Source organism: Arachis stenosperma, chromosome 3 (assembly GCF_014773155.1).
Source record: "Arachis stenosperma cultivar V10309 chromosome 3, arast.V10309.gnm1.PFL2, whole genome shotgun sequence".
NCBI lineage: Eukaryota > Viridiplantae > Streptophyta > Magnoliopsida > Fabales > Fabaceae > Arachis > Arachis stenosperma.
Window position 1 is genome coordinate 140,935,232 of NC_080379.1, and position 22,064 is coordinate 140,957,295.

The window sequence follows — 22,064 nt, forward strand, 5'->3', positions numbered from 1 at the left end:
TAGAGCTCTTGCCAAGAGCTTTACTTCAAAGGAAAGGCCAAGAAAAGAGGAGAACAAAGCTCTCCACAAGAACCGAGCGCTACAAGCAAGGAGCAAGCAAGGCAAACTTCAAAGCTCAGCTCTTGCTAAGAGCTTTGCCAAGAGCTTTATCGGGCATGCTTCAAAGAAAATCAAGGAAGAAAAGCTTGCCAATGCACTCACCAAGGTTTGAACTCAAGACCAAAGGGGGAGGGGGCAACGCTACCTCACAAGAAAAACAACCCAAAATTGGCTTGTTTTCACTCCATGGGATTCGAACCAAGGGCTTCAAGGAAGTAAGGACTTAAGCGCTACTCATGTGCCAAGGAAAATGACCAGCAAGTGCTCTCCCTGGGTGTCGAACCGTGAACCTCCCAAAGGACAAGAGGTAAGCAAAGCTCTTGCCAAGAGCTTAGAGCTCTGGTGCACGAAATTGTGATCATCAATGGCGCCATCAACATGGTACGCTGAATTGCAATCTCAACTCTTTATCACAACTTCGCACAACTAACCAGCAAGTGCACTGGGTCGTCCAAGTAATAAACCTTACGCGAGTAAGGGTCGATCCCACGGAGATTGTTGGTATGAAGCAAGCTATGGTCATCTTGTAAATCTCAGTCAGGCAGATTCAAATGGTTATGGATTATTTATGAATAAAACATAAAATAAAGATAGAGATACTTATGTAATTCATTGGTGAGAATTTCAGATAAGCGTATGAAGATGCTTTGTCCCTTCCGTCTCTCTGCTTTCCTACTGTCTTCATCCAATCCTTCTTACTCCTTTCCATGGCAAGCTATATGTTGGGCATCACCATTGTCAGTGGGTACAGTCCCGTCCTCTCAGTGAAAATGTTCAACGCACTATGTCACAGCACGGCTAATCATCTGTCGGTTCTCAATCAGGTTGGAATAGAATCCATTGATTCTTTTGCGTCTGTCACTAACGCCCAGCCTTCAGGAGTTTGAAGCTCGTCACAGTCATTCAATCATTGAATCCTACTCAGAATACCACAGACAAGGTTTAGACCTTCCGGATTCTCTTGAATGCCGCAATCAATTCTAGCTTATACCACGAAGATTCCGATTAAGGGATCCAAGAGATATCCACTCAATCTAAGGTAGCACGGAGGTGGTTGTCAGGAACACGTTCATAGGTGAGAATGATGATGAGTGTCACGGATCATCACATTCATCAAGTTGAGGAACAAGTGATATCTTAGAACAAGAATAAACCGAATTGAATAGAAGAACAATAGTAATTGCATTAATACTCGAGGTACAGCAGAGCTCCACACCTTAATCTATGGTGTGTAGAAACTCCACCGTTGAAAATACATAAGTGATAATAGTGATCATTGGCTTCGGCCCCAGAGAGGGAACCAGAAGAACCAAGATGAGAATATAATAGCAAAAGGTCCTATTTGTAGAGAACTAGTAGCCTAGGGTTTACAGAAATGAGTAAATGACATAAAAATCCACTTCCGGGCCCACTTGGTGTGTGCTTGGGTTGAGAATTGAAGTTTTTATGTGTAGAGACTTTTCTTGGAGTTAAACGCCAGCTTTTGTGCCAGTTTGGGCGTTTAACTCCCATTCTTGTGCCAGTTCCGGCGTTTAACGCCGGGCAGTTTTGAGCTGATTTGGAATGCCGGTTTGGGCCATCAAATCTCGGGCAAAGTATAGACTATTATACTTTTCTGGAAAGCCCAGGATGTCTACTTTCCAATAGCATCTGCAGTCCTTTTCAGCCTCTGAATCAGATTTTTGCTCAGGTCCCTCAATTTCAGCTAGAAAATACCTGAAATCACAGAAAAACACACAAACTCATAGTAAAGTTCAGAAAAGTGAATTTTAACTAAAAACTAATAAAAATATAATAAAAACTAACTAAAACATACTAAAAACATACTAAAAACAATGCCAAAAAGCGTATAAATTATCCGCTCATCACAACACCAAACTTAAATTGTTGCTTGTCCCCAAGCAACTAAAAATCAAATAAGGTAAAAAGAAGAGAATATGCAATGAATTCCAAAAACATCTATGAAGATCAGTATTAATTAGATAAGCGGGGCTTTTAGCTTTTTGCCTCTGAATAATTTTGGCATCTCACTCTATCCTTTGAAATTCAGAATGATTGGCTTCTATAGGAACTCAGAATCTAGATAGTGTTATTGATTCTCCTAGTTAAGTATGATGATTCTTGAACACAGCTACTTTATAAGTCTTGGCCGTGGCCCAAAGCACTCTGTCTTCCAGTATTACCACCGGATACATACATGCCACAGACACATAACTGGGTGAACCTTTTTAGATTGTGACTCAGCTTTGCTAGAGTCCCCAATTAGAGGTGTCCAGGGTTCTTAAGCACACTCTTTTTGCCTTGGATCACAACTTTATTATTTTTTTTCTTTTTTTCCCTTTTTTTTTATTTTTTTGAATATTCACTGCTTTTTCTTGCTTCAAGAATCATTTTTATGATTTTTCAGATCTTCAGTAACATGTCTCCTTTTTCATCATTTTTTCAAGAGCCAACATTCATGAACAACAAATTCAAAAGACATATGCACTGTTCAAGCATACATTCAGAAGTCAAAGTATTGCCACCACATCAAAATAATTAATCTGTTATAAAATTCAAAATTCATGCAATTCTTCTCTTTTTTAATTAAGAACATTTTTCATTCAAGAAAGGTGATGGATTCATAGGACATTCATAACTTTAAGGCATAGACATTAATACACTAATGATCATAAGACACAAACATAGATAAACATAAGCATTAAAATTCAAAAAACAGGAAAATAAAGAACAAGGAAATTAAAGAACGGGTCCACCTTAGTGATGGCGGCTTGTTCTTCCTCTTGAAGATCTTATGGAGTGCTTGAGCTCCTCAATGTCTCTTCCTTGCCTTTGTTGCTCCTCTCTCATGATTCTCTGATCTTTTCTAATTTCATGGAGGAGGATGGAATGTTCTTGGTGCTCCACCCTTAGTTGTCCCATGTTGGAACTTAATTCTCCTAGGGAGGTGTTGATTTGCTCCCAATAGTTTTGTGGAGGAAAGTGCATCCCTTGAGGTATCTCAGGGATTTCATGATGATTGGGATCTCTTATTTGCTCCATCCTTTTCTTAATGATGGGCTTGTCCTCATCAATGAGGATGTCTCCCTCTATGTCAATTCCAACTGAATAACAGAGGTGACAAATGAGATGAAGAAAGGCTAACCTTGCCAAGACTTGTCCGCCACCTTATAAAGTTCTTGGGCTATAACCTCATGAACTTCTACTTTCTCTCCAATCATGATGCTATGAATCATGATGGCCCGGTCTATAGTAACTTCGGACCGGTTGCTAGTGGGAATGATTGAGCGTAGGATAAACTCCAACCATCCCCTAGCCACGGGCTTCAGGTCATGCCTTCTTAGTTGAACGAGCTTCCCTCTTGAATCTCTCTTCCATTGGGTGGCCTCTTCACAAATGTCTGTGAGGACTTGGTCCAACCTTTGATCAAAGTTGACCCTTTTTGTAGGGGTGTTCATCTCCTTGCATCATGGGCAAGTTGAATGCCAACCTTATATTTTCCGGACTAAAATCTAAGCATTTCCCCCGAACCATTGTAAGCCAATTCTTTGGGTTCGGGTTCACACTTTGATCATGGTTCTTGGTGATCCATGCATTGGCATAGAACTCTTGAACCATTAAGATTCTGACTTGTTGAATGGGGTTGGTAAGAACTTCCCAACCTCTTCTTCGGATCTCATGTCGGATCTCCAGATATTCACTCTTTTTGAGTTTGAAAGGGACCTCGGGATCACCTTCTTCATGGCCACAACTTCATAGAAATGGTCTTGATGCACCCTTGAGATGAATCTCTCCATCTCCCATGACTCGAAGGTGGAAGCTTTTGCCTTCCCTTTCCTCTTTCTAGAGGTTTCTCTGGGCTTGGATGCCATAAATGGTTATGGAAAAACAAAAAGCAATGCTTTTACCACACCAAACTTAGAAGGTTTGCTTGTCCTCGAGCAAAAGAAGAAAGAAGAGAGTAGAAGAAGAAGAAATGAAGGAGATGGAGTTGGCTTTGTGGTTCGGCCAAAGGGGAGAAGTAGTGTTTAGGTTGTGTGAAAATAAAGGAGTGAAGATGGGTTTATATAGGGGTGGAGAGAGGGGTAGGGTTCGGTCATGTATGGGTGGGTTTGGGAGGAAAAGTGGTTTGAATTTGAATGGTGAGGTAGGTGGGGTTTTATGAAGGATGGATGTGAGTGGTGAAGAGAATAGTGGGATTTGATAGGTGAGGGGTTTTTGGGGAAGAGGTGTTGAGGTGATTGGTGAATGGGTGAAGAAGAGAGAGAGTGGTGGGGTAGGTGGGGATTCTGTGGGGTCCACAGATCCTGAGGTGTCAAGGAAAATTCATCCCTGCACCAAGTGGCGAGCAAAAATGCTCTTTATGCCAATTCTGGCGTTAAACGCCAGGTTGGTGCCCATTTCTGGCGTTTAACGCCAGCTTCTTGCCCTTTCCTGGCATTTAACGCCAGTCTGGTGCCCCTTTCTGGCGTTAAACGCCCAGAATGGTGCCAGACTGGGCGTTAAATGCCCATTTGCTGTCCTTACTGGCGTTTAAACACCAGCAAGGTTTTCCTCCAGGGTGTGCTATTTTTCTTTCTATTTTTCATTCTGTTTTTGCTTTTTCAATTGATTTTGTGACTTCCCATGATCATCAACCTATAGAAAACATAAAATAACAAAGAAAAATAGATAAATATAACATTGTGTTTCCTCCCAACAAGCGCTTCTTTAATGTCAGTAGCTTGACAGTGGGCTCTCATGGAGCCTCACAGATACTCAGAGCAATGTTGGAACCTCCCAACACCAAACTTAGAGTTTGAATGTGGGGGTTCAACACCAAACTTAGAAGTTGGTTGTGGCCTCCCAACACCAAACTTAGAGTTTGACTGTGGGGGCTCTGTTTGGCTCTGTTTTGAGAGAAGCTCTTCATGCTTCCTCTCCATGGTGACAGAGGGATATCCTTGAGCCTTAAACACAAAGGATTCTTCATTCACTTGAATGATCAATTCTCCTCTGTCAACATCAATCACAGCCTTTTCTGTGGCTAGGAAGGGTCTGCCAAGGATGATAGATTCATCCATGCACTTCCCAGTCTCTAGGACTATGAAATCAGCAGGGATGTAATAGTCTTCAACCTTCACCAAAACATCCTCTACAAGTCCATAAACTTGTTTTCTTGAATTGTCTGCCATCTCTAGTGAGATTCTTGCAGCTTGTACCTCAAAGATCCCTAGCTTCTCCATTACAGAGAGAGGCATAAGGTTTATACTTGACCCTAAGTCACACAGAGCCTTCTTAAAGGTCATGGTGCCTATGGTATAAGGTATTGAAAACTTCCCAGGGTCCTGTCTCTTTTGAGGTAATTTCTGCCTAGACAAGTCATCCAGTTCTTTGGTGAGCAAAGAGGGTTCATCCTCCCAATTCTCATTACCAAATAACTTGTCATTTAGCTTCATGATTGCTCCAAGGTACTTGGCAACTTGCTCTTCAGTGACATATTCGTCCTCTTCAGAGGAAGAATACTCATCAGAGCTCATGAATGGCAAAAGTAAATCCAATGGAATCTTTATGGTCTCAGTGTGAGCCTCAGATTCCCATGGTTCCTCATTAGGGAACTCATTGGAGGCCAGTGGACGTCCATTGAGGTCCTCCTCAGTGGAGATCACTGCCTCTTCCTCCTCTCCAAGTTCGGCCATGTTGATGGCCTTGCACTCTCCTTTTGGATTCTCTTCTGTATTGCTTGGAAGAGTACTTGGAGGGAGTTCAGTAATTTTCTTGCTCAGCTGTCCCACTTGTGCCTCCAAATTCCTAATGGAGGACCTTGTTTCAGTCATGAAACTTTGAGTGGTTTTGATTAGATCAGAGACCATGGTTGCTAAGTCAAAGTGGCTCTGCTTAGAAGTCTCTGTCTGTTGCTGAGAAGATGATGGAAAAGGCTTGCCATTGCTAAACCTGTTTCTTCCACCATTATTATTGTTGAAACCTTGTTGAGGTCTCTGTTGATCCTTCCATGAGAGATTTGGATGATTTCTCCATGAAGAATTCTAGGTGTTTCCATAGGATTCTCCCATGTAATTCACCTCTTCTATTGAAGGGTTCTCAGGATCATAAGCTTCTTCTTCGGATGAAGCGTCCTTAGTACTGCCTGGTGCAGCTTGCATTCTAGATAGACTTTGAAAAATCATATTGACTTGCTGAGTCAATATTTTGTTCTGAGCCAATATGGCATTCAGAGTATCAATCTCAAGAACTCTTTTCTTCTGATTCGTCCCATTGTTCACAGGATTCCTTTCAGAAGTGTACATGAATTGGTTATTTGCAACCATTTTAATTAGTTCTTGAGCTTCTGCAGGCGTCTTCTTCAGATGAAGAGATCCTCCAGCAGAGCTATCCAATGACATCTTGGACAGTTCAGACAGACCATCATAGAACACACCTATGATGCTCCATTCAGAAAGCATGTCAGAGGGACACTTTCTGATCAATTGTTTGTATCTTTCCCAAGCTTCATAGAGGGATTCACCTTCCTTCTGTCTGAAGGTTTGGACTTCCACTCTAAGCTTATTCAATTTTTGAGGTGGAAAGAACTTTGCCAAGAAGGCATTGACTAGCTTTTTCCAAGAGTTCAGGCTTTTTTTAGGTTGTGAGTCCAACCATATCCTAGCTCTGTCTCTTACAGCAAAAGGGAATAGCATAAGTCTGTAGACCTCAGGGGCAACCCCATTAGTCTTGACAGTATCACAGATTTACAAGAACTCAGCTAAAAACTGATGAGGATCTTCTAATGGAAGTCCATGGAACTTGCAATTCTGTTGCATTAGAGAAACTAATTGAGGCTTAAGCTCAAAGTTGTTTGCTCCAATGGCAGGGATAGAGATGCTTCTCCCATAGAAGTTGGGAGTAGGTGCAGTAAAGTCACCCGCACCTTCCTTACATTGTTGGCATTGTTTTTGTTTTCGGCTGCCATGGGTTCTTCTTGTTTGAAGATTTCTGTTAAGTCCTCTACAGAGAGTTGTGCCTTAGCTTCTCTTAGCTTTCGCTTCAAGGTCCTTTCAGGTTCAGGGTCAGCCTCAACAAGAATGCTTTTGTCTTTGCTCCTGCTTATATGAAAGAGAAGAGAACAAGAAAATATGGAATCCTCTATGTCACAGTATAGAGATTCCTTGAGGTGTCAGAGGAATAGAAGGAAAAGGTAGAAGAATTCGAACTTATCAAGAAAGATAGAATTCGAATTGTGCATTGAGGAGTAGTGTTAGTCAATAAATAGAAGGATGTGAGAAGAGGGGAAGAAATTTTTGAAAATTAAGTAAAAGATTTTAAAAACATTTTGAAAAATACTAATTGATTTTCGAAAACTAAGAGTGGAAGAGAAATCAAGTGATTTTTGAAAAAGATTTTGAAATTAGAAATCAAAAAGATATGATTGAAAACTATTTTGAAAAAGATGTTATTAAGAAGATATGATTGAAAAGTTATGTTTTTTTTTAAAAAAAGATGTGATTGAAAAGATATGATTAAGAAACATTTTTAAAAAAATTTGATTTTAAAAATTAATGACCTGCCTAACAAGAAAGATATGATTCAAACATTAAACCTTTCTCAACAGAAAAGGTAACATACTTGAAATGTTGAATCAAATCATTAATTGTTAGCAAGTATCTTTGAAAATGGAAAAAAATTGATTTTGAAAATATATGATTGAAAAGATATGATTTGAAAAAGATTTGATTTTGAAAAATTTTGAAAACTTGAAAAAAAAATTTGAATTGAAAACAAAATCTTCCCTCTTGTGCCATCCTGGCGTTAAACGCCCAGAATGGTATCCATTCTGGCGTTTAACGCCCAGAATGGTATCCATTCTGGCGTTTAACGCCCAAAACACTACCCTTTTGGGCGTTAAACGCCCAGCCAGGTAACCTGGCTGGCGTTTAAACGCCAGTTTTCCTTCTTCACTGGGCGTTTTGAACGCCCAGCTTTTTCTGTGTAATTCCTCTGCAGTATGTTCTGATTCTTCAATTCTCTGTATTATTGACTTGAAAAGGCACAAATTAAAAATTTTTTGGATTTTTAATAATGAGGAATAATCAAAATGCAACTAAAATCAAATAACAATGCATGCAAGACACCAAATTTAGAAGTTTGTATACTATTGACACTAACAAATTGAGAATGCATATGAGAAACAACAAAACACTCAAGTCAAGAGAATTTAAAGATCAGAGCAAGGAAATCATCAAGAACAACTTGAAGATCAATGAAGACACATGCATGAATTCGAAAAAATGCAACAAGAATATAAACATGCAATTGACACCAAACTTAAAATGAGACACTAGACTCAACAAGAAACAAAAAATATTTTTGATTTTTATGATTTTGTAATTTTTTGGACTTTTTTTTCGAAAATTAAGTGGAAAAGAAAATAAAGGTATCAAAATTCTTAATGAGAATTCCAGGAATCTTGCAATGTTAGTCTAAAGCTTTAGTCTAAAGAAATTAGACATGGCTAGCCAAGCTTCAGCAGGACATTGCATTCAAGAGCTAAATTGATGAAAATTAATCAGCTTTGGTGATGATAAGAACATCACCTTGAAACACTAGAATTCATTCTTATGAACTCTGAAGAATACCTAATCTAAGCAACAAGATGAACCGTCAGTTGTCCAAACTCGAAACAATCCCCGGCAACGGCGCCAAAAACTTGGTGCACGAAATTGTGATCATCAATGGCGCCATCAACATGGTACGCTCAATTGCAATCTCAACTCTTTATCACAACTTCGCACAACTAACCAGCAAGTGCACTGGGTCGTCCAAGTAATAAACCTTACGCGAGTAAGGGTCGATCCCACGAAGATTGTTGGTATGAAGCAAGCTATGGTCATCCTGTAAATCTCAGTCAGGCAGATTCAAATGGTTATGGATGATTTATGAATAAAACATAAAATAAAGATAGAGATACTTATGTAATTCATTGGTGAGAATTTCAGATAAGCGTATGAAGATGCTTTGTCCCTTCCGTCTCTCTGCTTTCCTACTGTCTTCATCCAATCCTTCTTACTCCTTTCCAAGGCAAGCCGTATATTGGGCATCACCATTGTCAGTGGGTACAGTTCCGTCCTCTCAGTGAAAATGTTCAACGCACTCTGTCACAGCACGGCTAATCATCTGTCGGTTCTCAATCAGGTTGAAATAGAATCTATTGATTCTTTTGCGTCTGTCACTAACGCCCAGCCTTCAGGAGTTTGAAGCTCGTCACAGTCATTCAATCATTAAATCCTACTCAGAATACCACAGACAAGGTTTAGACCTTCCGGATTCTCTTGAATGCCGCAATCAATTTTAGCTTATACCACGAAGATTCCGATTAAGGGATCCAAGAGATATCCACTCAATCTAAGGTAGCAAGGAGGTGGTTGTCAGGCACACGTTCATAGGTGAGAATGATGATGAGTGTCACGGATCATCACATTCATCAAGTTGAGGAACAAGTGATATCTTAGAACAAGAATAAGCCGAATTGAATAAAAGAACAATAGTAATTGCATTAATACTCGAGGTACAGCAGAGCTCCACACCTTAATCTATGGTGTGTAGAAACTCGTGATGACGGGTCATCATATACCCATTTTTTAAAGCTAATTTCACTTGTTTTACTAGTCTTTATGCACTTTCTTGCATCCTAAGTAAGTGATTTGGAATGAAAATGCATAGCTTCTTTAAATCAAGCAACCACCATTAAATTGATGCTAAATCATGAGGTTTTAGCAAGAATTAAGTGATTTTTAATGAATTATAAACCTTATGAGTTTAGAGATACTTTGAGTGGTTGTTTTGGTTTCTTGTAGATGAAAAAAGGAAGAAAAGAGGAAAAGCGTGGCTTAAAGAAAGCGTGGCCCAAGGGAAGGAGAAGTGTGCCGCATGGAAGGGAGGAAGCAAACATTGCCCTCCACAAGGGCACACTGCCCTCCAGGAGGGCAACATAATGAAACAAGCTTGAGAAGCAATACTGCCCTGCCCTCCTCAAGGGCGGAGCACAATTTGATGCCAAGGATCAAGGAGAACAAAAACTCTGCCCTGCCCTCCTCAAGAGCAATATCGGGCTCATCAAGGAAATAAATTCAAGAAAGAAGCTCACCAATGTTGGCCACAAGGATCGAACACGGCACCATGAGGAAGCAAGGAACTAGGCCTTACTTTGGTGCCAAGAAAATCAAGAAAAAAAGTAGCGTGCGCGTCAACCGAGTTTCGAACGCGGAGCTTCAATTTTGGAAACATTGCCCTGCCCTCCGCAAGGGCAGGGCAGCATTGTGTAATGCACGGCCAGCGCACAAGAGTTGGCGCACCAAGGGACTCTCGGCAGCATCAGCACGCACGCACGGGCAGAATCTGGCGCACCAAAAAAACTCTGCCCTACCCTCCACAAGGGCAGGGCAGCATCCTGCAGCACCACACACCCAACTCGCATGCACCAAGAGCCGCACGCACAATTTCCTGCCCTGCCCTCCACATGGGCAGGGCAGCCTCCTGGGAGCTATTTCTTCATGGGCTGAAATTGGATTAAAAATCCAATTAAATTCAATTCTTCACCAAATCAAAAGCCCATCCAAATTCCAAAATCCAAGAATAGAAAGTGTATAAATAGGAGTTAGTTTGATGTAATTAGGGAGGACTTTTACTCTTTACCTTTACTTTGAGCTTTCTTTTCACTTTAGATTTGAGAGCTTCTTTTGATTTTGAAATTTTGAGAGCTAGGAACTGAGATTTCAGGGAATTGGGGAGGAGAATTGATCTCTCTTCTTCCTCGTTCTTGCTTGAGCATTTTTACTTTTCTTGTTTGAGTCTTGGGTGTGAAGAATTGAGGAATTTCTGTCTCAATCTCCATTCAAGATCTCTTTAATTCCTCTTCTGCATAATTAAGTTCAATTACATTTTCTTTACTGCTTCTTCTTTAATTTCTTGTTAATTGCTTTGTGAATTTGGATCTGGGAAGGCAATTGAGATCTAGACTTTGCTATCTAGTCTCTGGAGTCCTGAGATCCCATTTTCCTTTTGGTTCTTCTGTGAACCCCTGCTGCAATTTAATTTCCTTTTCTGTTGAGATCTAACAGAATTCACTCCATCTTTTGCTTTGATAATTGTTGCAATTTAATTTCTCTTGCTTAAATTCTGAAAACCAAGTCCTCAAATCCCTTTTCCATTCAAGCTATTTATATTTCTTTCACTTTAAGTTACTGCAATTTATATTTCTTGCACTTTAAGTTTCAGTCATTTAATTTCTTGTTCTTTAAGATTCAGCTCTTTTACTTTCAGTTCTCTTTAATTTCTGCAATTCTTCCCTCTCCCTTTACATTTTCTGTCATTTACTTACTGTTGGATACAAAATCACTCAACCAAAGCTTGATTCGCTTGACTAAATCAACCACTAAACTAAAATTGCTCAATCCTTCAATCCCTGTGGGATCGACCTCACTCCCGTGAGTTTTATTACTTGATGCGACCTGGTACACTTGCCGGTGAGTTTTGTGTTGGATCGTTTTCCACACATCAAGTTTTTAGCGCCGTTGCCGGGGATTGAAATAGATTGACAATGATTAAGTGAAATGGAGGTCTAGATCAAGCACTTTTTCTTTATTTGTTTTTCTAACACACTAACTGTTTGAGTTTTTGCTTAAACTAACTAAAACTTCATTCTAGCAATAGATTGAAGTTTCACTGGTTTTCTGGATCTGTGTGTTTGTATGTCAGGTACAGGAAGAGCTTCCCCTATTCTCTCTGAACTTGACCAAAGAACTCTTCGAAGAATAAGAAGAGCTTAAAGAGGGAAGAACGTCATTGGAGAGGAAGAATCTGAGGAGGAATTCCAAGAAATGGAAGGAGATCCATCAAATCCCAATCAACCAGAAGGAGGGGCCAACAATAACCCACAACAAAGAAGAGTACTGGCTTCCTACATATTTGCAAATGCTAGACATTGTGGGAGTAGCATTCTTACCCCTAATGTCAATGCAAACAACTTTGAACTAAAGCCACAGCTCATCACATTGGTCCAAAACAACTGCTCTTTTGGAGGAGGGCCATTGGAGGACCCAAATCAACATTTATCTACATTCTTGAGGATTTGTGACACTGTCAAAACCAATGGTGTACCTCCTGATGGTTACAAGTTGCTGCTCTTTCCATTCTCTCTCAGGGACAAAGCCACTCAATGGCTAGAAACATTTCCAAAGGAAAGCATCAACACTTGGGATGATTTGGTGAGCAAGTTTCTTGCCAAATTTTATCCCCCTCAAAGGATCATAAGATTGAAGACTGAGGTGCAGACATTCACTCAAATGGAGGCTGAAAATTTATATGAAGCATGGGAAAGATATAAGGCACTGCTGAGGAAATGTCCACCAGAGATGTTTACTGAGTGGGATAAGTTGCAGAACTTCTATGAAGGACTTACTCTGAAAGCTCAAGAAGCACTTGATCATTCAGCTGGAGGCTCATTACAACTCATGAAAACTACAGAGGAAGCTCAAAACCTCATTGATATGGTGGCCAACAACCAATATTTCTTTGCTCACCAAAGGCAACGCCAACCATCGCAAAGAAGAGGAGTAATGGAGCTGGAAGGAGTGGATTCAATCCTAGCTCAGAATAAGATGATGCAGCAGCAAATTCAACAACAGTTTGAGCAAATGGCCAAAAGAATTGATAGCCTTCAAGTTGCATCAGTGAGTGCCACAACCCAATCATCAACCACATGGGTGCAAAATGAAGAAACTCAAGAGGAGCAACAGCAAGAGCAAGTCCAATACATGCACAACCAAAATCCCGGAACAAATGAAGTCTATGGTGATACCTACAATCCATCTTGGAAAAACTATCCCAACCTCAGGTGGGGAGACAACCACAACCAGAACCAACAACCATGGCAAAGGAACTCAAATCAAAACAATTGGAAAAACACAAACCACAACAACCAGCCAAACACTAACCAAAACACATACAGAAAACCACAAAATAATCACCCCAACTCTAACCATTATCCACCCAATAACCAAACAATTAACCAAAACACCTACCATCATCCAACAACACCCCAAAACCAACCAATTTCACAAGAATCTCAGAGGATTACTAATCTAGAGATGCTCATGGAGAAGATGATGAAGAACCAAGAACTGACAACAAAGAACCAAGAAGCTTCCATGAAGAACTTAGAAAGGCAGATTGGACAATTCTCCAAGCAGATTTCTATTGAGAGACCTTCAAGCTCACTACCAAGTGATACCATTCCTAATCCAAAAGAAGAATGCAAAGTCGTGCAATTAAGGAGTGGAAAGACATTGGTGGATGGCAACCAAGGAACAACCAAGAAACTTATGGAGAATGACAAAGAGCCAACAGAAAAAGATGGAGCTAACAACAAGGACATAACAAGCAAGAATGTCCCAGAAAAGCTCACAGAGGAGAACAACCAACCACAGAATCTAAAGAAAGGAAAGCAGATCATGGAAGAACCAAATCCAAAACAGCAGCAAGTGGAAAAAAGTCTTACACCTCCACTACCTTATCCACAGAGATTCCAAAAAGAAGCAAAGGATTAACATTTTCACAAATTTCTTGAGACTTTCAAGAAGCTGGAAATCAACATACCTTTGGCTGAGGCATTGGAGCAAATGCCTCTATATGCCAAATTCTTAAGGGAGCTCATCAACAAGAAAAGAAGTTGGAATGAGAAGGAGACTGTAATGCTTAGTGAAGAATGCAGTGCACTAATCAAAAAAGGGCTCCCTCTCAAGCTTGAAGATCCTGGAGGTTTCTTCCTACCTTGCACTATTGGAAGCCTATTCATCAACAAGGGGATGTGTGACTTAGGAGCAAGTATAAATCTAATTCCATCTTCCTTAGTGGAAAAGCTTGGCATAGGAGAGGTAAAACCAATACAGATGTCCTTAGAATTGGTGGATCAATCAGTGGTATATCCTAAAGGGTTGATTGAGAACCTTTTAGTCAAGATTGACAAGTTCATCTTTCCGGCAGACTTTGTGATCCTAGATTCAGTAGAGAATGAGAATGACTCCATAATACTTGGTCGGCCATTTTTGGCCACTGCTAGAGCCATTGTAGACATAGAGCAGGGAGAGCTAACTCTCAGGATGCATGAAGAGAGCATCACCTTGAAAGTGTTTCCAAAATCACAAAGTAATGAAGAAACAAGCAAGACAAGTGAGTGTCTTCCAAGGCAAGTAACTAACAACACAGTAGAACAGAGGAGTGAGCAGGTACAAGGAGGGGAAGAAATTCAAAAAGAGGCCGGGATGATAAACAAAAAGGGAGGAATCACAACTCAAGTCACTGTCAAAGGAGACAGATCAACAAGGAAGAAAAAGAAGAAAAACAGGAAGAAGGCTTACAAAGGGTGGAAGAATAAAAAAATTCCAACTGAAGGATTTTCCAAAGGTGACAAAGTACAATTAGTATATCAACAGCTGGGAACAGAAGATCATTACACTGTCAACCAAGTGCTCTCTCTTGAGCACATTAAAATTGAGCATCAAGGCACACAGAGAAAGCTTACAGTGAGAGGAGACAAGTTGAGACATCACCAGCATCAACCACCTTAAAGGGAGTTCAATGTCAAGCTAGTGACAATAAAAGAGCGCTTCATGGGAGGCAACCCATGATTTAAGATTCCTGTCCTTTCTTTTATTCAATAAGTTATGATTACCTGAGCATGATTTTGAACGTTCATATAAATGCATACATTGTTTTGAAGCACATGTCAGACTTCTAAGTTTGGTGTGCCTTAAGGCACACCCAAGTTTATTTTTCAAAAAAGGAGGTTATTCTTAGAACATATGCATAGTCCTTTTTGATGAAGCATATGACCAAACACTAAGTTTGGTGTCTGCATGTGTAACAATGTTCAGGAGATCATTTCCTATTCATGGAATCAAAATCATACAGAGAGGGATCATGCATCATTATTTTTTATTATATATCAATTGTGAAGAATTTACTGCATTGCTAAGCCATCCTCTCAGCAAGAGATAAGTTTGGTGTTCATCAACCTTTAGCAATTCTAATTAAGGGACACAATTGATCATTTATGAAAAAAAAAAAGAAACAAAAACATCTTTCTTCTTTATTTGAATTCACTTACCAACGTATACATTCATATCCTAAGGCCAGCTGTTTTGGTTTATTCAGAAAAAAAGGAGGTTGAGACAAAAACAAGGAGGGGCCACGGCTAGGACAAGCTAAGTGAGGAGTGGTCACATGTGCCTAGAAGAGCGTGCTCCTTGGGAAGCAGAACTTGCATGCATGCATCATCGAACACCTAAATGCATGCAACCAATGAGAAGAGAATCCTCGTCAAAGCCTCAACAATGCATGCAGACCGTTCAATCTATGAACCTTTTGTATGATCAACTCAATCTCAACCCTTCATGAGCATCAACGAACTCCTTCCTCATTCATTATGGTTTTGTTGGAAAGCTTGAAGAATCTGCCTATAAATAGCCGTTAGCACTAAATGGTTTCCACACTCATTCAAGCTACTTTCACTTGTAAGCCATAATTCCCTCTACTCCCAAAACTAAAACCAACAATTCCCTTATCTTACACAACAGAACCGAGCATCATCCCAAACACAACACATCTTTCTTCTACTCCCACTTTTCCCTTCTTCTCACCTCAAATCTAATGGCCTTCTCAAGTTCAAAAAGGAGGCCAGGAAAGGAACCAATGGTAACCGAGCCTCCATCATATGATGCAAGAAAATTTAGGTCCCAATTCCATGAACGGAGATATCATAGGTTCATGAAGACAAAGAATGTCATCTATGAGAAAGGCCTTGAGTTGAGGGACGGGGAATACCCCATCATGAGGCAAATCACTAAAGAAAGAAGGTGGGAACTTTTATGTGCTCCTCTTGTTGACATCAGTGCAGTCATGATCAGGGAGTTCTATGCAAATGCTGTAAAAGAAAACAAAGATAGTGCCCCTTACACAAGTTATGTCAGAGGAGTTGAAGTGAATTTCAGTCCAGCAGCCATCACTAGGGCCCTAAAGTTGAGAACCATAACTTATGCAGAGCCCAGTTATGAGACCAGATTACAGATGGAAAACAATCCTGATGAGATCTTGCAAGGGTTATGTGTGGAAAATACAGACTGGGAAAGAGATTCAAAGGGAATTCTGGTGCACGAAATTGTGATCACTACTTTGTCCATACTCAAATAATCCCCGGTAATGGCTCCAAAGACTTGGTGCTCAATACCATGGCATAAACACAACTTCGCACAACTAACCAGCAAGTGCACTGGGTCGTCCAAGTAATAAACCTTACGTGAGTAAGGGTCGATCCCACGGAGATTGTTGCTATGAAGCAAGCTATGGTCACCTTGTAAATCTCAGTCAGGCAGACTCAATTGGGTATAGTGATAAACGAATAAAGCATAAAGATAGAGATAGAGATACTTATATATATCATTGGTGAGAGCTTCAGACAAGCGTATGAAGATGCCTTCCCTTCCGTCTCTCTGCTTTCCTACAGTCTTCATCCAATCCTTCTTACTCCTTTCCATGGCAAGCTCGTGTAGGGTTTCACCGTTGTCAGTGGCTACCTCCCATCCTCTCAGTGAAAATGTTCCCATGCTCTGTCACAGCATATGGCTAATCAGCTGTCGGTTCTCGGTCAGGCCGGAATAAAATCCATCGATTCTTTTGCGTCTGTCACTAACGCCCCGCCTGCTAGGAGTTTGAAGCACGTCACAGTCATTCAATCATTGAATCCTACTCAGAATACCACAGACAAGGTTAGACCTTCCGGATTCTCTTGAATGCCGCCATCAGTTCTCGCCTATACCACGAAGACTCTGATCTCACGGAATGGCTGGCTCGTTTGTCAGGCGAGCACTCGGTTGTCAGGCGATCAACCATGCATCGTGTATCAGGAATCCAAGAGATATTCACTAAGCCTCGGATGCTTGTAGAACAAGAATGGTTGTCAGGCACTTTGTTCATAAGTGAGAATGATGATGAGTGTCACGGATCATCACATTCATCAAGTTGAAGAACAGGTGATATCTTGGAACAAGAACAAGCGGAATTGAATAGAAGAACAATAGTAATTGCATTAATACTCGAGGTACAGCAGAGCTCCACACCTTAATCTATGGTGTGTAGAAACTCCACCGTTGAAAATACATAAGAACAAGGTCTAGGCATGGCCGTGAGGCCAGCCTCCCAAAGAGGGTTCAATCATAGAAACATGATCAAAAGCTCTCTAAATACAATAGTAAAAGGTCCTACTTATAGAAAACTAGTAGCCTAAGGTGTACATAGATGAGTAAATGACATAAAAATCCACTTCCGGGCCCACTTGGTGTGTGCTTGGGCTGAGCAATGAAGCATTTTCGTGTAGAGACTCTTCTTGGAGTTAAACGCCAGCTTTTATGCCAGTTTGGGCGTTTAACTCCCATTTAGGTGCCAGTTCCGGCGTTTAACGCTGGAATTTCTTGAGGTGACTTTGAACGCCGGTTTGGGCCATCAAATCTTGGGCAAAGTATGGACTATCATATATTGCTGGAAAGCCCAGGATGTCTACTTTCCAACGCCGTTGAGAGCGCGCCAATTGGGCTTCTGTAGCTCCAGAAAATCCACTTCGAGTGCAGGGAGGTCAGAATCCAACAGCATCTGCAGTCCTTTTGAGTCTCTGGATAAGATTTTTGCTCAGATCCCTCAATTTCAGCCAGAAAATACCTGAAATCACAGAAAAACACACAAACTCATAGTAAAGTCCAGAAAAGTGAATTTTAACTAAAAACTAATAAAAATATACTAAAAACTAACTAGATCACACTAAAAACATACTAAAAACAATGCCAAAAAGCGTACAAATTATCCGCTCATCACAACACCAAAGTTAAATTGTTGTTTGTCCCCAAGCAACTGAAGATCAAATAGGATAAAAAGAAGAGAATATGCAATGAACTCCAAAAACATCTATGAAGATCAGTATTAATTAGATGAGCGGGGCTTTTAGCTTTTTGCCTCTGAATAGTTTTGGCATCTCACTTTATCCTTTGGAATTCAGAATGATTGGCTTCTTTAGGAACTCAGAATCCAGATAGTGTTATTGATTCTCCTAGTTAAGTATGATGATTCTTGAACACAACTACTTATTGAGTCTTGGCTGTGGCCCAAAGCACTCTGTCTTCCAGTATTACCACCGGATACATACATGCCACAGACACATAATTGGGTGAACCTTTTCAGATTGTGACTCAGCTTTGCTAGAGTCCCCAACTAGAGGTGTCCAGGGTTCTTAAGCACACTCTTATTGCCTTGGATCACAACTTTATTTCTTTCTTTTTCTTTCTTTTTCGTTTTCTTTCTCTTTTTTTTTTCTTTTTTTTCGCCTCTTCCTCTTTTTTTTTTGTATTCATTGCTTTTTCTTGCTTCAAGAATCATTTTTATGATTTTTCAGATCCTCAGTAACATGTCTCCTTTTTCATCATTCTTTCAAGAGCCAACTTTCATGAACCACAAATTCAAAAGACATATGCACTGTTCAAGCATACATTAAGAGAACAAAAGTGTTGCCACCACATCAAGATAATTAAACTGTTATAAAATTCAAAATTCATGCAATTCTTTTCTTTTTCAATTAAGAACAATCTCTAAGAAAGGTGATGGATTCATAGGACATTCATAACTTTAAGGCATAGACACTAAGACACTAATGATCATAAGACACAAACATGGATAATATAAAGCACTAAAATTCGAAAAACAGAAAATTAAAGAACAAGGAGATTAAAGAACGGGTCCACCTCAGTGATGGCGGCTTGTTCTTCCTCTTGAAGGTCTTATGGAGTGCTTGAGCTCCTCAATGTCTCTTCCTTGTCTTTGTTGTTCCTCTCTCATGATTCTTTGATCTTCTCTAATTTCATGGAGGAGGATGGAATGCTCTTGGTGCTCCACCCTTAGTTGTCCCATGTTGGAACTCAATTCTCCTAGGGAGGTATTTACTTGCTCCCAATAGTCTTGTGGAGGAAAGTGCATCCCTTGAGATAAATCTCTCTATCTCTCATGACTCGGAGGTAGAAGCTTTTGCCTTCCCTTTCCTCTTTCTAGAGGTTTCTCCGGCCTTGGATGCCATAAATGGTTATGGAAAAACAAAAAGCAATGCTTTTACCACACCAAACTTAAAAGGTTTGCTCGTCCTCGAGCAAAGAAGAAAGAAGAGAGTAGAAGAAGAAGGGATGAGGAAGAAGGGAATGGCTTTGTGTTTCGGCCATTATGGGTGGGTTTGGGTGGGGAAGTGGTTTGAATTTGAATGGTGAGGTTTTATGAAGGATGGAGGTGAGTGGTGAAGAGAAAGATGGGATTTGATAGGTGAGGGGTTTTTGGGAAAGAGGTGTTGAGGTGATTGGTGAATGGGTGAAGAAGAGAGAGAGAGTGGTGGGGTTGGTGGGGATCCTGTGGGGTCCACAGATCCTGTGGTGTCAAGGAAAAGTCATCCCTGCACCAAATGGCATCAAAAATCACGTTTTGAGCCATTTCTGGCGTTAAACGCCGGGTTGGTGCCCATTCCTGGCGTTTAACGCCAGGTTCTTGCCCTTTTCTGGCGTTTAACGCCAGTCTGGTGCCCCTTTCTGGCGTTAAACGCCCAGAATGGTGCCAGACTGGGCGTTAAACGCCCAACTGCTAACCTCACTGGCGTTTAAACGCCAGTGAATTCTTCCTCCAGGGTGTGCTATTTTTCTTCCTGTTTTTCATTCTGTTTTTGCTTTTTCAATGGATTTTGTGACTTCTTATGATCATCAACCTACAAAAAACATAAAATAACAAAAGAAAATATATAAGATATAATCATTGGGTTGCCTCCCAACAAGCGCTTCTTTAATGTCAGTAGCTTGACAGAGGGCTCTCATGGAGCCTCACAAATACTCAGAGCAATGTTGGAACCTCCCAACACCAAACTTAGAGTTTGAATGTGGGGGTTCAACACCAAACTTAGAGTTTGGTTGTGGCCTCCCAACACCAAACTTAGAGTTTGACTGTGGGGGCTCTGTTTGACTCTGAATTGAGAGAAGCTCTTCATGCTTCTTCTCCATGATGACAGAGGGATATCCTTGAGCCTTAAACACATAGGATTTTTCATTTACTTGAATGATCAGTTCACCTCCATCAACATCAATCACAGCCTTTGCTGTGGCTAGGAAGGGTCTGCCAAGGATGATGGATTCATCCATGCACTTCCCAGTCTCTAGGACTATGAAATCAGTAGGGATGTAATGGTCTTCAACTTTTACCAGAACATTCTCTACAAGTCCATGAGCTTGTTTTCTTGAGTTGTCTGCCATCTCTAGTGAGATTCTTGCAGCTTGTATCTCAAAGTTCCCTAGCTTCTCCATTACAGAGAGAGGCGTGAGGTTCATACTTGACCCTAAGTCACACAGAGCCTTCTTGAAGGTCATGGTGCCTATGGTACAAGGTATGGAAAACTTCCCAGGATCTTGTCTCTTTTGAGGTAATTTCTGCCTAGACAAGTCATCCAGTTCTTTGGTGAGCAAAGGAGGTTCAGTCTCCCAAGTCTCATTTCCAAATAACTTGTCATTTAGCTTCATGATTGCTCCAAGGTATTTAGCAACTTGCTCTTCAGTGACATACTCATCCTCTTCAGGGGAGGAATACTCATCAGAGCTCATGAAAGGCAGAAGTAAGTCCAATGGAATCTCTATGGTCTCATTTTGAGCCTCAGATTCCCATAGTTCCTCATTGGGGAACTCATAGGAGGCTAGTGCACGCCCATTGAGGTCTTCCTCAGTGGCGTCCACTTCCTCTCTTCCCTCTCTAGATTCGGCCATGGTTATGGCTTTGCACTCTCCTTTTAGATTTTCTTCTGTATTGCTTGGAAGAGTACTTGGAGGGAGTTCAGTAATTTTCTTGCTCAGCTGTCCCACTTGTGCTTCCAAATTCCTAATGGAAGACCTTGTTTCAGTCATGAAACTTTGAGTGGTTTTGATTAGATCAGAGACCATGGTTGCTAAGTCAGAGGGGTTCTGCTTAGAGTTCTCTGTCTGTTGCTGAGAAGATGATGGAAAAGGCTTGCCATTGCTAAACCTGTTTCTTCCACCATTATTGTTGTTGAAACCTTGTTGAGGTTTCTCTTGATTCTTCCATGAGAAATTTGGGTGATTTCTCCATGAAGAATTATAAGTGTTTCCATAGGGTTCTCCTAGGTAATTCACCTCTTCCATTGAAGGATTCTCAGGATCATAAGCTTCTTCCTCAGATGAAGCATCCTTAGTACTGCCAGGTGCATTTTGCATTCCAGACAGACTTTGAGAAATCAAATTGACTTGTTGAGTCAATATCTTGTTCTGAGCCAGAATGGCATTCAGAGTGTCAATCTCAAGAACTCCTTTCTTCTGACTTGTCCCATTGTTCACAGGATTTCTTTCAGAAGTATACATGAATTGGTTATTTGCAACCATTTCAATTAGCTCTTGAGCTTCTGTAGGCGTCTTCTTCAGATGAAGAGATCCTCCAGCAGAGCTATCCAAAGACATCTTGGATAGTTCAGAGAGACCATCATAGAAAATACCTATGATGCTCCATTCAGAAAGCATGTCTGAGGGACACTTTCTGATTAATTGTTTGTATCTTTCCCAAGCTTCATAGAGGGATTCACCATCCTTCTGTCTGAAGGTTTGGACTTCCACTCTAAGCTTACTCAATTTTTGAGGTGGAAAGAACTTTGCCAAGAAGGCATTGACTAGCTTTTCCCATGAGTCTAGACTTTCTTTAGGTTGTGATTCCAACCAAGTCCTAGCTCTGTCTCTTACAGCAAAAGGGAATAACATCAGTCTGTAGACCTCAGGGTCAACCCCATTAGTCTTGACTGTGTCACAGATTTGCAAGAACTCAGCTAAAAACTGATGAGGATCTTCCATTGGAAGTCCATGGAACTTGCA

At 40.7% G+C, this 22,064-nt stretch overlaps 1 non-coding gene across 1 annotated transcript; it reads left to right on the plus strand.

The window, feature by feature from the left end:
• Window positions 1–21,713: 21,713 nt before the first annotated feature.
• Window positions 21,714–21,821, plus strand: LOC130971431 (small nucleolar RNA R71). The gene has a single exon (XR_009082651.1). It is a non-coding gene; the product is annotated as a small nucleolar RNA R71 (small nucleolar RNA).
• Window positions 21,822–22,064: the final 243 nt, after the last annotated feature.